Source organism: Scyliorhinus torazame, chromosome 15, assembly GCF_047496885.1.
Source record: "Scyliorhinus torazame isolate Kashiwa2021f chromosome 15, sScyTor2.1, whole genome shotgun sequence".
Taxonomy (NCBI): Eukaryota; Metazoa; Chordata; class Chondrichthyes; order Carcharhiniformes; family Scyliorhinidae; genus Scyliorhinus; species Scyliorhinus torazame.
In genome coordinates this window covers 35480358-35494157 of record NC_092721.1, presented here as the reverse complement: position 1 = coordinate 35494157, position 13800 = coordinate 35480358, and the positions used below count along the sequence as shown (strand labels likewise).

Sequence of the window (13800 nt, the reverse complement as noted above, 5' to 3'; positions counted from 1 at the left end):
GCATGGTTGGCGCAGGCTTGGAGGGCAGAAGGGCCTGTTCCTGTGCTGTACATTTCTTTGTTCTTTGATTCTCCAGTCTGCCAGGCCCGTTTTTCGGCACGGTGTACCCCCTTAAGAAGTGGGATTCTCTGTTCCTGCAGTTGGCCAATGCGGTTTCCCATTGTGGCCACCTCACGTCGTCGGGAAACCCACGGGCATGGGTGCACTGCCGGCGGACCGGAGGATCTCGCCGACGGAGAGGTCCGCTTATGGTTCCCACAAAAGAGACATACTAGATCCGAACTGACAAGAACAGACATTACACCTAATCTCACACTTGATCCAATGCTTGATCTTAACCAAAAGGGTGGATTATGAGTTGATTCAGAGTTTAACAGGAGAAGGCTGTCGGCAAACTGCATCAACGTCTCCATGAGAGTCTCATGATGCCTTTCCAACTATGCCTTTTTGTTCAGCGTGACTCATACCAGTACCTTCATTAAGCACTGCTTCCCAGACACTCCACAACTACCAGTATGAGCTGATCTATTTTAGAATTGTGAGGCAGCATATCTGCGGGACATGTGATCTGATTGCCACTGGTAACTTCAGCAATAGATCCATGACATCCTGAATGAATGTCACCTAGTTCAGATCTTTTGATTTTCTCTGATTGAAACACTTGCATGGAAATTTATCCCCTATTTTTGACACACATATATATATATCTTCACCCTCTCCCACTTTCTTTATGTCCAAGACAACAGACACATCATAAAATAAATGGGGAATAAGACATAAATGATCAGATCATGGCAAAGCAATAGACAGCGATATTTGGACAGACAATCACACCTCATATTTAAAGATATGACAGCCAACTTATGAGAGTACTAAAATCCAAAGTAATCTTGTTCTAGTCAAGTAGATTAATTGCTGGAGAGGGAACAATCAGGAGGGCACATGTACTCCCGTCATGTCAGCTTGACTCAGTGGTAACTCTCTGAGCCAAAGGGTTATGGGTTCAAACTCTCATGCTAGATCTTGAACTCCGAATGAGTCTGATTGTTCCCTGCAGTACAGACGGGAGTGCTGCATTGACTGAGGTACTGGAGGTGATTGTTGGCAACTCCATTCGGAGCTCACGGGTGTCCCAGGTGGCTAAGGGCAGGGTGTGGAGTGAAACACCTGCCTTTATTTCACCATGCCATTGTCGTAAAGGGCGTGTGTTAAGGGCTTGTTTGCCACATAAATTGTCAGCTGGAGCTTATTAACGAGAGTACATGACATTTTGGTGTCTGGTGCTTGATTTATGAGCCCTCTCCTAATTGTGACCAGCTGACCGGTAGAGAACAAATCATTGATGATTCAGAACACTGCGTAAAAGTACATCAACTTTCGCTGCTGGAAGACAAAGGCACTGATGAGATTTCGCTAATACTCTAACAACATTGATTCAGAAAATTCTCTGGCGATTTCAGCTGAAAGAATAAGTACAGTTTACTCTTCCTTACAGGAGTCTCCAGGAGGAAGGAAATGTTTGATCATGCCCATCTTGCTTGCAGCTCCCCTTGGACAATTGGGAGGATATGAAGCCAGGCAGAGCAGGAGCAGCTGCTAGAGGTGGACTGCTCCCCTCCAGTGGGCACAGCGTGCTGGACTTCCTCCAACATGATGCCTGATGACCTGGGCGAGTTTGTTTTTTTAACTTTAATTAACTCTGGACAGAGCTCTGCAATAACGTGAGTTTTAGTTCGGTCGTAACTTATGGATAAATCCTCTCAAAGGAGCTCATCAGCTGAATAAAATTTGTTATCTGTGGACTTGTTACTTAATTCGATTTTTTTTAATGGGTTAATCTTGTATCCAAGATGAATATTTCAGATTTAATAGAGGATACGTTAGTGGAATTCGTCTGGAAAGATACCATAAACCATTGTTCCATGAAAATTGAATGTTAACTCTGCAACTGTCTGTTTAGCATCTCCATTAAGGTAATCAGCAATTAGCACCAAAATCCCGGGCGGGATTCTCCCATTCGGCGGCAGATGTCCACGACGTCGGAAACGCGTCGCGTTTCATGACGGCGTGAACGGGCCTCTGGGAATACCGATTCTGGCCCCTACAGGGGGCCAGCACAGCGCTGGAGCGGATCACACAGCTCCAGCCTCCCATCCCGGCGCAAACTGGGCGCCGCAGGATCCGCGCGTGCGCAGTGGTGCCGGCGCCAACGCGTGCATGCGCAGTGGCCTCCCTCAACGCGCCGGCCCCGACACAACATGACGCGGGAGTTCAGGGGCCGGCGCGGAAGAAAATAGGCCCGGGGAGCAAGGGGCCGGCCCGCCAATCTGTGGGCCCCGATTGCGGGCCAGGCCCCATAGGAGCCCCCCCCCTCCCCCCCCCCCGGGAGTCGGTACCCCCCTCCCCCCCCGACCCTGCATGCAGAGTTCCCGCCGGCTGCGACCAGGTGTGGACGGCGCCGGCTGGACTCTGCCTTTTTAGAGCGGCGGCCCAGTCGCATACAGCGGCCCGTGACCGGCACCGCGCCAAGTGTGCCGGCACCAACCGGTCTTTCACTGAAACAACCCTCGATATCTTTCCACTGAGACATTAAATAATGACCCTGTTTGACTGCTCTTGAAGAATGTAAAACAAAATGAAACAATAACAGGTTGTTTTTTTTGGTGCACTGACCCCTATTTATCTCAAACAACAATAGTAGAATGTATATGAGGGCCTGTTATTTAGAAATAGGCTGCCCCATTTGCCCACAGATCAACAATGAAAACAATGCAAGAGCAATTCAACTATTTTGCAGAACATAAGCACGAGCAATTCATTGGCTCCAAACTGTTGTGTCATGTGCTCATAAGGTTTAATGGGAAACAGATACTTTACTATTAAAAAGCAACATGGGTTATGGACACACGTTCACAAAATGGATGCCAGCGAGTCGGGCAGGCGTGTTGAGGGAGGCCACCGCACATGTACGCCTTGGCACCGGCACCACTGCGCATGCACGGATCCCGTAGCGCCCAGTTCGCGCCGGGATGGGAGGCTGGAGCCACGTGAACCATTCCAGTGCCGTGCTGGCCCCCTATGGACACTCTGCCGCCGAATGGGAGAATCCAGCCCGGGATTTGGTGCTAATTACGGATTACCTTAATGGAGATGCTAAACAGGCAGCTGCAGAGTTAACATTCAATTTTCATGGAACAATGGAGGTGGCTTCTGTTTATGGTCTTCTTTCATGATTTTTTACAGAGACAGACATGTCTGAACATATCTCTGAAGACTTACTAAAAATTCAAATGACCTTTCCAGCTGCAATTGACTACCCCTCACCATTTCAATGGAGAGTAAGAAGTCTTACAATGCCAGGTTAAAGTCCAACAGGTTAGTTTCGAATCACTAGCTTTCGAATCACTGCTCCTTCCTCAGATGAATGAAAAGGTTGGTTCCAGAAACATATAGATAGACAAAGTCAAAGATGCAATACGATACTTTGAATGCAAGTCTTTGAAGGTAATTTCGGACCAGTGCCCTGAAAGCTAGGTATTCAAAACAAACCTGTTGGACTTTAACCTGGTGTTGTAAGACTTCTAACTGTGCTCACTCCAGTCCAACGCCGGATTCTCCACATCATGGCTACCATTTCAATGGAAGTGACTTAAAATGACAATGGCTGTCAGACTAGCGGGCCCCATTGAGGTGGAATTGCAAATAAAGGCATTTAATAGGTTAATAAGAGCTGTAATGTTAATGAGGTATCATTTGTTCCCCGTTGTATGTCAATTACATTTGCCATCAATCCATTGTGCGGACAATGGATTACATTGATAATGTTGTTCCTTGACTGAAACCAACTAGAGATAGGTAATACCTTATTAATCCACAAGGGCAGCTCAGCAGGTCAGTCTGGGATGTGAAGACTTAACAAAATCCCTCGATCACCCATCATAAGGGAGGACACTGTCTCAAAAGTCACCTTAGGCAGAGAATCGGGACATATTTATTTTATGTGCAAGATTATATTTCTTCACTACACAGCTTAGCTAGAAGTTTATTTGTAACAGACAGAAACATCTCATCTCCATTGTCACCAGTAAACCAAGAGATAATCCTCAGGCCTGCATCATCCAACCACCATCTTAAGGACTGTGTAAATAAGTGATCTATTTCTTTGCACATTACATCTTTAAAAAGCATCTTTTTTGGTGTGTGAGTGTTTCTTGCATTTACATTTCAGTTTTGTGAAAAATAAACATTTACTCGTTTCTTCTGCCTTGAACTTACAAAAACTAATTTTGTAACCATCCTTCAAAGGCACAGCATTGAAGGGGTTAAAACATTTCTCTAAAATGCCTCTTGTTGTGGTCAGTCGAGGGGTGAGAAAGGAGAAAATTATTCCACACCTCTCCCATGTCCGTGACAAAAGTGTTTTTTAAAATGTAAGTTTGTTCTTTATATTTAAGTAACGGGACAGATCTCTGCGATAAACACAAGGGGTCAGATTCTTCGGAAACTGGTGGGGCGGGCAACTCCGGCGGGAAGGAGTGGCGTGAACCACTCCGGTGTCGGACCGCCCCGAAGGTGCGGTATCCTCTGCACCTTCAGGGGCTAGGCCGGCGCCAGAGTGGTTTGCGCTGTGCCAGCCGGTGCGGAAGGGGATTGGTGCCAAGCCAACTGGCGCCAAAGAGCCTCCGCCAGCTGGCGCGAGTTGGCGCATGCGCGGGAGTGCCAGCGCGTGCTGGCGTCATCCCAGTGCATGCACAGGGTGGGGTTCATCTCCGCACCGGCCATCGCGGACCGGTACACCAGCCGGCACGGAGGGATAGAGTGCCCCCACGGCATAGGCCCACCCGCGGATCGGTGGGCCCCGATCGTGGGGCAGGCCACCATGGGGGCACCCCCCAGGGCCTTATCCCCCCGCGCCCACCCTCCGATGACCCCGGAGGCCACCCGTGGAGCCAGGTCTCACCGGAACGTACCTGTCGTAACATACGCTGGCGGGATCCGCTGAAAACGGGCGGCCACTCGGCCAATCGCGGGCTGGAGAATCGCCGGGGGGGGGCCGCTGCTCGCGGCCGCCGAACGGCGCGGCGCGATTCCCGCCCCCGCCAAATCCCCGGCACCGGAGAATTCGGCAGCCGGCGGGGGCGGGATTCACGTCGCCCCCCGGCGATTTTCCGACGCGGCGGGGCGTCGGAGAATCCCGCCCCTGTTTTAGTTCGGATCAATACCTACAGATAAACCATCTGAAAGGAGCTCTTCAACTGAATGACTTTGTGATCTGTGGATATCCTACATCATTCAAGTTTTGATTGGTTACTCAGATTTCAGTTTAATATGGAATACGTGCACAGAATTCTGCCACTGCAAAATTCTGTGTATTTGCATTCGACGATGTTTGCTAGTCCATGCTGAAAAGTTTAACTGGGTTATGTTGTTAACATCAACATGATGAAATATCTAAACCCAGGTAGATATAAAATGCATCAGATATCATCCACAATCTTTAAAGCTGAAGTCAGTACGGCACCAGCCCTAAGCCATAATCTCTCAGCAGTGATACCTTTTAATTGGAAGCAGGGTGACGAGGCTTTTTGCTCCGTGATGAACGGTTATTGTATTACTGTACCCTTATCATCATGTAAGGTGATCTCCCCTTTAAGACCGGGCTTGGAACCCTGGGGACTCCGCCTCCGGCTCGGCCCACCTGGGAGTCGTATATAAGGGGCCGCCTTGCAGGCGGCACCCAGTAAGCACCCGTCTCGGCACCAGGCTAGTTCTTAGCTTATTAAAGCCTTCTTTACCGTTTTACTCTCTAGCGTCGCTATTGAGGGTACTACATATTTACTATTGCCGATGTGTCTATTGTAAATCATCATCCCATCTCTGACCAATTGGGAATGACCTTGAACTGCACAGATGGTATTATTCATATTTAATGGAGGCCAGTAGCTCAAAGATCTTGGGCGGAATTCTCCTTCGGTCGATGCTGGAATTGGGAAACGTGATTAGGCGGAGAATCGGTTCCGATGCCAAAATTGTTGGGCACTGATTTCATGCCAGATCGCAATTCTCGGTTGCCTCAACAGTGGCGATAATGTGTTCAAGAATGCATGTACAGTAAACACCATTTGCATGTACAGTAAACACCATTTGCATGTACAGTAAACACCATTTGCATATCGTTAGCGGGCTCGACCCGGTATTCTCTGCGGACTCTCCGCCTCCGATGGGCTGAATTCCTGACGGCTCTGTTCACTTGTGCTTTTAAAAATCAGGAAACTGGCGTGGTGGCTGATGAGGGAGACAGAGAAAGTAGGACATGGAGAAACGCGACTGTAGGCTGCTGGGCTGGACACTGGTTGGGCTGGTTGGGGTGGAGGGACCCTGCCAGGGAGAGGGGGGAGGGGGGGAGGTTCTACGCCACGTGGTCCTTCCAGGCACTGAAAGGGGTGCTGTCCAGGAACTCAGAGCTCGGTGCACAGGTGCATCCGCACCATCATTGAGGCCCTATATGCCCAGTCGGCACAACGCACATAGAATTTACAGTGCAGAAGGAAGCCATTCAGCCCATCGAGTCTGCACCGGCCCTTGGAAAGAGCACCTTACTTGAGCCACGGCTCCACCCTCTCCCCTTTATCCCCGTAACCCAGTGACCCCACCTAAACCTTTTTGGACCCTAAGGGCAATTTAGAATGGCCAATCCACCTAACCTGCACATCTTTGGACTGTGGGAGGAAACCCACGCAGGCACGGAGAGGACGTGCAGACTCCACAAAGACAGTGACCCAAGCCGGGAATCGAACCTGAGACCCTGGAGCTGTGAAGCAACTATGCTAACCACTGTGTTACGTGCTGCCCTATTCAAGTTATTTCATTGTGGTCACAGCGCCACGAAGCCTGGGCAGTGGGGTTCGCCACCATCGCCAAGATGCCCCGGTCCAGGGGGAGATCGTTGGGATGCATGTCACCCTGCGAGCACATGCAGATGACCGCCCATTCTGAACAAACCGAAAGGGGTACCACTTGATGAATATGCCGCTGATATGTGACCATCAGTTGCGCATCATGCAAGTCTGCGCCTGATAGCCTGGCACCATGCACAACACCTTCATCCTAGCACACTCAGCGATTCCTGACATGTTTGAGATGGCATCCTCAGCTGGGGGATTGCTCCTGGTTGACAAGGGTTATCCACTGCGGTCATGGCTGATGAAAACTATCTGGAGATCACAGACCAATGTGGAGACCTGCTGCAAGGATGCCCATGCTTTGATCAGGGCTGTGATCGAGCGGTGCTTCGGCAACCTGAAGATGAGACTCAGGTGATCAGGGGGGAGAGCGAAGATGGGCAGGACATGGGGCCCAGGCAGGCACGAGAGGCCGCATAATGGGCTGGATTCTCCGATTTTGAGGCTATGTCCCCACGCTGGCATGGGAACGGTGGCGTTTTACGACTGAAAAAATGGCGTTTGGCTTGGGGCTAGCATCAAGGCAGCATCGAGCACCGGCTCTAGCTGCCGATATGGCCTGGAGAATTGCCGGGTCCGTGGCCGCGCATGCGCACGGTGACGGCCGGCAGCGACCGTGCCGTGCAATATGGCGCTCGCCGCTCGAGGACCTGGCCTGCAATAATTGTGCCCCCCCCTTTGGCCGGGGGCTCACCTGCCCCAGATTACTCCCCAACAGTGCCCCCAGCCCCTGGCAAAGTCCACGCTGCCCGCGGATTGAGACCGCGGCCACCGTGCCGAGTTCCTGATGGATGAGACCACACAGAACGACACCGTCGGGAACTCAGCCAGTCGAGGGCAGAACATCGGGGGGTAGGCCTCAGGCAATGTTCTGAGGCCGTCGATATGGCGCTCACTTTGGAGGGGGCAGAGCATTCCGAAATCGGCACCGCCCCCGATTCGGTCGAGAATGGGGATTCTCCGGCTGATCGCTGAACGCGATTTCGACGTCGCTGACCGGAGAATCCCACCCCACATGTGAGCGAGTTCCACTGTGCACGGGACGCCCTGATCACCTCCGGTTCATCCACTAGCTGGGGGGGGTGAAGGGAGAGTCTGGCCAGGGGCACGGACACCGCAGTTCCGCTCCCACACCCACGCCCTCCCACCCTCACCCCCCAATACCCCGAGGATCCCCGCCACCTGTCGCTGCCAGTCCTGGAGGCCCACACTAGTCTCGACCAGGGTCTGCATACTTGGGAGTGGACAAACTCTGTCTGGGACTGCACCACATCATGCTACAACTGTGCCACCACCCTGTAGGTCTGTGGCACATCAGCCAGTGATAGCGCCGTCTCTCTGTGGGACTGGGCCACCTCCCTCTGTGACTGCCCACGTCGGCGGGCACCTGGGCAATTTCTGCCGATGTTCTCAGCCATAGCCTGCTGTGACTGGGCCATGTTCAACGTGCCGTTGCAATATCTAGGTGAAAGGGCATCCCTGTCCTGGGCTTTGGCCAGCGCCTGCACAGGATGCCCCAGGCCTTGGACATGCTGATCAATAGCCAAACCCTCGCCCCCAATGCCTCCACCGTGGACGCCATCCTGCAGTTTTGGCCTGGATGGCACACATTGTCAGCATCACCTCCTCTCCTGCATGCAGTTGGACACCTCCCCCTGCGCCGGCAGGTGCTGAATGCTCACCGACAACCTCTCATGTAGTCCCAGGCTCTATCACTGCATCTCCACAATCGATGGGACTATCCATTCCAGAAACCCGAAACCCATCTGGGCGGCAGCTAGTTCCTGGGGTCGGCCAGCCCACCGACCGTCCGCCCCCTCTGGAGTTCCTTTGCCAGATCCTGCTGTACCGGAGCTGCCGTGTGGTGAGCACCAGAGCATGCCCCAGGAGCCTCTTCTCTAAAGCACCCAACAAAGGTGCGAGTCTCTGGGATGGTGGAGGGTGTTGGACACAGCTCTGATGGGACATGAGTGCAATCCCCAGTCTCGAGCTCTGGGGTGTCCAGGGTTTCGGGTCGAGGGCTCCCGTCCCTGCTGCTGTCCTCATTGCTGGTCGGCACATGGGGGGGCTCAGGTTGTGACACTGGCTGGGGGCGGCGGACACCAGATAGACCCGCCCCATCACCACCAGGTCCTGCAAAAACAAGGCCAGGCGCATGATTAGACCGTTGAGCCAAGGGGAGGAATGGGGGTGGAGGAGGTGAGGATGGTGTGGGGTGAGGGTGGAGGTGAAGGTAAGGGTGGTGTTGAGGTGAGGGTGGTGTGGAAATGGTGTGGGGGTGAGGATGCTGTGGGGGTGAATGTGATGTGGGGGTTAATACGGTGTAGCCAATGGGGTTTCCATTTGTGGGCACCCCCGAGCTGTCGAGAAATCTGCGAGCGTGAGTGCGCTGCTAGCGAAACGAAGGATCCCACCAACGGAGAATCCAGCTCAAAGTATCCATTATTTGCTTTGAATCATTTATCCTTAAGTAATGGCCAATTTTCTTCCACTGTTTTTAGTCATTCTTGGGACGTCAGCATCATTTGTATTCATTGCTTTGTTGATCTGAGAAGGATCAGGCGTCTTCATGAGCCATTGTTGTCCGCATGCTGAAAATGCTCCCAACAATGCTATTTGGTAGAGAATCACATAGGAACAGGAGCAGGCAATTCTCCCTTTGGAACCTGTTTCATGATTCAATTTGATTGCACTGATTCGAGCTTGATTTGATTAGAAATTAAAAAGGAAATGTATCAAACACATATTTCAGGATTTTAATTAACCCAGCATCCGCAACCTTTTTTGCGACCTTACTTTTGATTTCCATTGGCCTTTGATTAAAGAGATGCACCCTGCTTCCTATTTTTATTGCTAAAGAACCTGTCTTGTTCTGGTTTCTCCTACCAATAGAAAGAGTTTTTAACTTATCAACTCCACTTATCATTAGGAATACTTCAGCTGGATCACCTTCCGACCTTCCAAACTCAAAAGAAATACAAAACCTGCCCTCATAGTTTACCCTTTTTAATCTGTTACTCTGTTTTTAACCGCTTTCCCTAACACAATATTTTTTTCCCTCACTTAAATGCCCTCGGCTGAATGCAGTGCCCCAGGTCAGGGATGATGGGTCCATGTATAATTAAAACACCATTTCCTCAATTTCACATCCAGGATTCGATGTAGCGAAGATTGCAAAATATGTCCACATCTATATGATGAGTGACTTGGAGAGCAGCAGTAAGGATGTTCTCGAGGAGCAGAGGAACCATTAACCACAGTGAGAGAGTGCCAGACAAGCAGCAGGGCCATTAAATACAGTGAGTAAATACGAGAGCAGCAACAAGGCAATTGACAATGATAGGAGAGTGGGATTGGTGCAGCAGAGTACCTCTCACATCAGAAGACAGTCAGAGCCATATTTTGAATGATAAATTGAAGTGGGACATCACAGGGGAGTAGGTAGGTGATTGTCTGGTATGTATTTCCTATTTACTTGATATAGACTAAGGAATAAGCTGGTGAGTCTTATCTTATTTAAAGTCAGGATTAGTACTGCTAGTAAGGTATATTAAGTTTTAGTAGAATTTATCAGTGTTAAATAAGGTTTATTAATATTGATAAATGTATATCCCCAGTAATAAGATCTATGAGATATGTCATTATTATGAACTAACAGAATGTTGGCTGGGCTGCTCCAACTTGTGCAGTGCATATCCTGTGATATGTGGGAATTCCAAGATGCTTTCCATGTCCTAGATAACCATTTGTGCAGGAATTGTGGTCTTTTGCAACAGCTTGAACTCCAGGTTTTGAGACTTGAGTATGAATTGGTATCATTGTGACAAGTCGGAGAGATTGAGTGCTTTGTGGAAAGCAGAATGTTGCAAGCCCAATGAGGAAGAAGACACTGCTGGACCTGGTTCCTGGGAATGAGATGGGTCAAGCGTCAGTAGAAAATTGTACAGGGGATAGCGATCATTGTATCATTGGGTTCAGGCTGACCATGGAAAAGGAAAAAGAACAATTCAGAGCAAGAATACTTAACTGGGGAAAGTAACTTAAATAGAATTAAAACAGATCTAGGCCAGTTAAATTATAGAGTAGAATGCCGACAGTGCAGAATGAGGCCATTCAGCCCACTGTGGACCTCATCACAGAATCCACATATATTCTGCTCTGTTACCTGCAATCCAAAAGTGACCATACCTTTTACTCCTTCCTTACACCATAATTCTCCCAGTTATCTAAATCTTCCTTTCTTTTTACTTTCCAACCACTTTGCCTCGGGTGAAGCCTAGTCTAAGAGAGGGCCAGTTGCCATGTGCTACAACGGCATTTGAGGCTGATGTGCACCTTTTCTAATGGAAGCTTAGCCCTGAAAGGGAATTGCTGCTGGCTGCATCCCTGGTGCTTTGGTTTGGAAGCCTGGTGACATTTCAAAAAATTTATTTGACAGGTCCAAGCTGACGAGGCCAGCATTTTTATTAGCTTCGCTAATTGCCGTTGAAAAGTTGTTGGTGAGCTGTCCTCTTGAAACACTGTGGTGTATACGGCGTAGGTGCTGTTAGGAATGGGTTCCTGGGTTTTAACCCAGCGACAGTGAAAGAACAGCGATGGAGGAGTGAATTTGAGCCTGCACTCGCTGGCTCGCAGTGTCGGCAGGTAACAAATATTAATAATAATCACATATTGTCACAAGTAGGCTTCAATGAAGTGACTGTGAAAAGTCCCTAGTCGTCACATTCCGGCGCTTGTTTGGGGAGGCCGGGACGGGAATTGGACCCGCGCTGCCGGCATTGTTCAGCATTACAAGGCAGCTGTTTAGAACACTGTGCTAAACCAGCTCAGCGGGAATCGGGAAACTCCGGCGCCGTCATGAGATTCACTCCCAGAAAGGGCGTGAGCCTCATTTTAATAGATTTAAATGTATTTAAATATTATTAGCGGGCGCCCCGCCGAGCGATCACCCCTCACTAAATATTCATACCTTGCCAACGTGACGTGACGTTGGCAGATTTCACAACAGGTTTGACCAGATGTAAGGCAGTCAAGGGGAACCCCCTGGAGTCACAGAGGTAAGGATAGATCTCTGAGGGGGGAGGGGAGAGGAACATGCCTGGGCACTGCCCTATCATTGTCAAGCTGTGCCATGGGGCAGTGCCAGGTTGGGCTCTAGTGGGAGCCCCATGGGGGGGGGGGGGTGTTGACAAGTGATGGCGGGGGAGAGAGTGGACACTGAGGGTGGAGGGGGAGTGCCGACTATACTTCCACGGTGTTGGTGGGGGTTAAAATTGCAGCGCCAAATGTTGGGTTGGGTGGAGGCAGGGAAGAGATTAGAATGTAGGTGCGGATTGTCGGGGGTGAAGGGTGGGAGGTGTGGGGGGGGGGGGGGGGGGGAATCATCCCTGAAAGCATTATGATTGGGTCTGTGGGCCATTTGGCTGCAATGTTGATCAGGGCACGCCCGATCTCTGTGGAGTTGCTTGCCAGCTCTATGAGATGCTACCCCACTCATTTTCTTTCTCTTGAAGAGGCTCAATATTTGGAGAAAAGATTGGTCTGGTCAACTGGCTAGGTACATCCCAATTTTTAGTCTGAGCTTGACACTTCGAAAAAACATTCTGCCGATAATTCCAAGTCAGGATGGTGAGTGGCTTGTCGGGGAACCGGCAGGTCATGGTGTTCCCATATGTCTGAAGTCCTTGCCCTTTACTTGTTCGAGTTCAGGTGTTTGGAAGGCGCTGTTGGAGGAGAATTGGTGAGCTGCTGCTGTGCATCATCTACTAAGTTTCTAAATACAACTTCTTTTGCACAATTGGCAAGCGCAGTTCGTCCAGCTGGACTAAGCATTTATAATTACAATTATTAAACCCAATGGGAAAATGTCATCATTTCACTTGTCACACAACATGAGACGCTATTGAATCTGAATCAGGGAAACCCTACGTTTGATTATTCTGTTTGCTGAGTTTATAAAATTTGGCAGCTGGAATAAAGTGGGCTGCTTTGAATATATACCTACTAACATTTCCTCTCTGGCACAATGGCCTCTGTTCAAAAGTGCACATTTGTGAACTTTGGTTGCGAGCAGAGTTGGCTCAGTTGTAAAAAAGTAAACAGAGGAAGACTTGCATTTAGATAGCAACTTTCACGATGCCTGGCATTTCGCAGCCAAAAATATACTTTTCAAATACACTCATTGCTGTTGGGAATGCAGCACCCAATGTGTGCACAGCAAGCTCCAACACGTGATAATCACCAGATAATCAACTTTTTAATGTAACTTGCATCCACAGTTGATTTACCTAACCTAACTCAGCCAGTTGTAAGTGAACAACCAATGCTATATCCCAGCCACAATTAAAGTTACCTATCGGTAAAGCAAATGTTCTATAGCTTTTGGTATTTTTTTAATATTTGTTATAATTTGTGTTCTTATATTTCCAGGAATAATCGGGCACACAATTCATAGAATCATAGAATTTACAGTGCACAAAGAAGCCTTTCGGCCCATCCACTCTGAATCGGCCCTTGGAAAGTGCACTCCACCCTATCCCCGTAACCCAGTAACCCCACCCAGGAATTTTATACACTATGGGCATTTTATCATGGCCAATCCACCTAACCTGCACATCTTTGGATTGTGGGAGGAAACCGGAGCACCCGGAGGAAACCCACGCAGACACGGGGAGAAGGTGCAGACTCCGCACAGAAAGTGACCGAAGCCGGGAATCGAACCTGGGACCCTGGAGCTATGAAGCAACTGTGCTAACCACAGTGTTACCTTGCTGCCCCAAGTCTCACTGTTCTGTGAGATCTCAATGTAAAAATGCAATCTGTTGAGGGATTTTACATC

At 49.7% G+C, this 13800-nt stretch overlaps 2 long non-coding RNA genes across 2 annotated transcripts in view; one reads left to right on the top strand and one right to left on the bottom strand.

Moving 5' to 3' along the window:
- The window catches only part of LOC140391382 (uncharacterized), a 131282-nt gene extending 129678 nt beyond the window's left edge, over window positions 1-1604 (top strand). Inside the window, exon 3 of the long non-coding RNA XR_011935031.1 lies at window positions 1496-1604. This is a non-coding gene — a long non-coding RNA (uncharacterized lncRNA). The remainder of the gene's footprint in view (window positions 1-1495) is intronic.
- LOC140391381 (uncharacterized) overlaps window positions 1-13800 on the bottom strand; it is a 173415-nt gene that overhangs the window by 129777 nt on the left and 29838 nt on the right. The window lies entirely within an intron of this gene.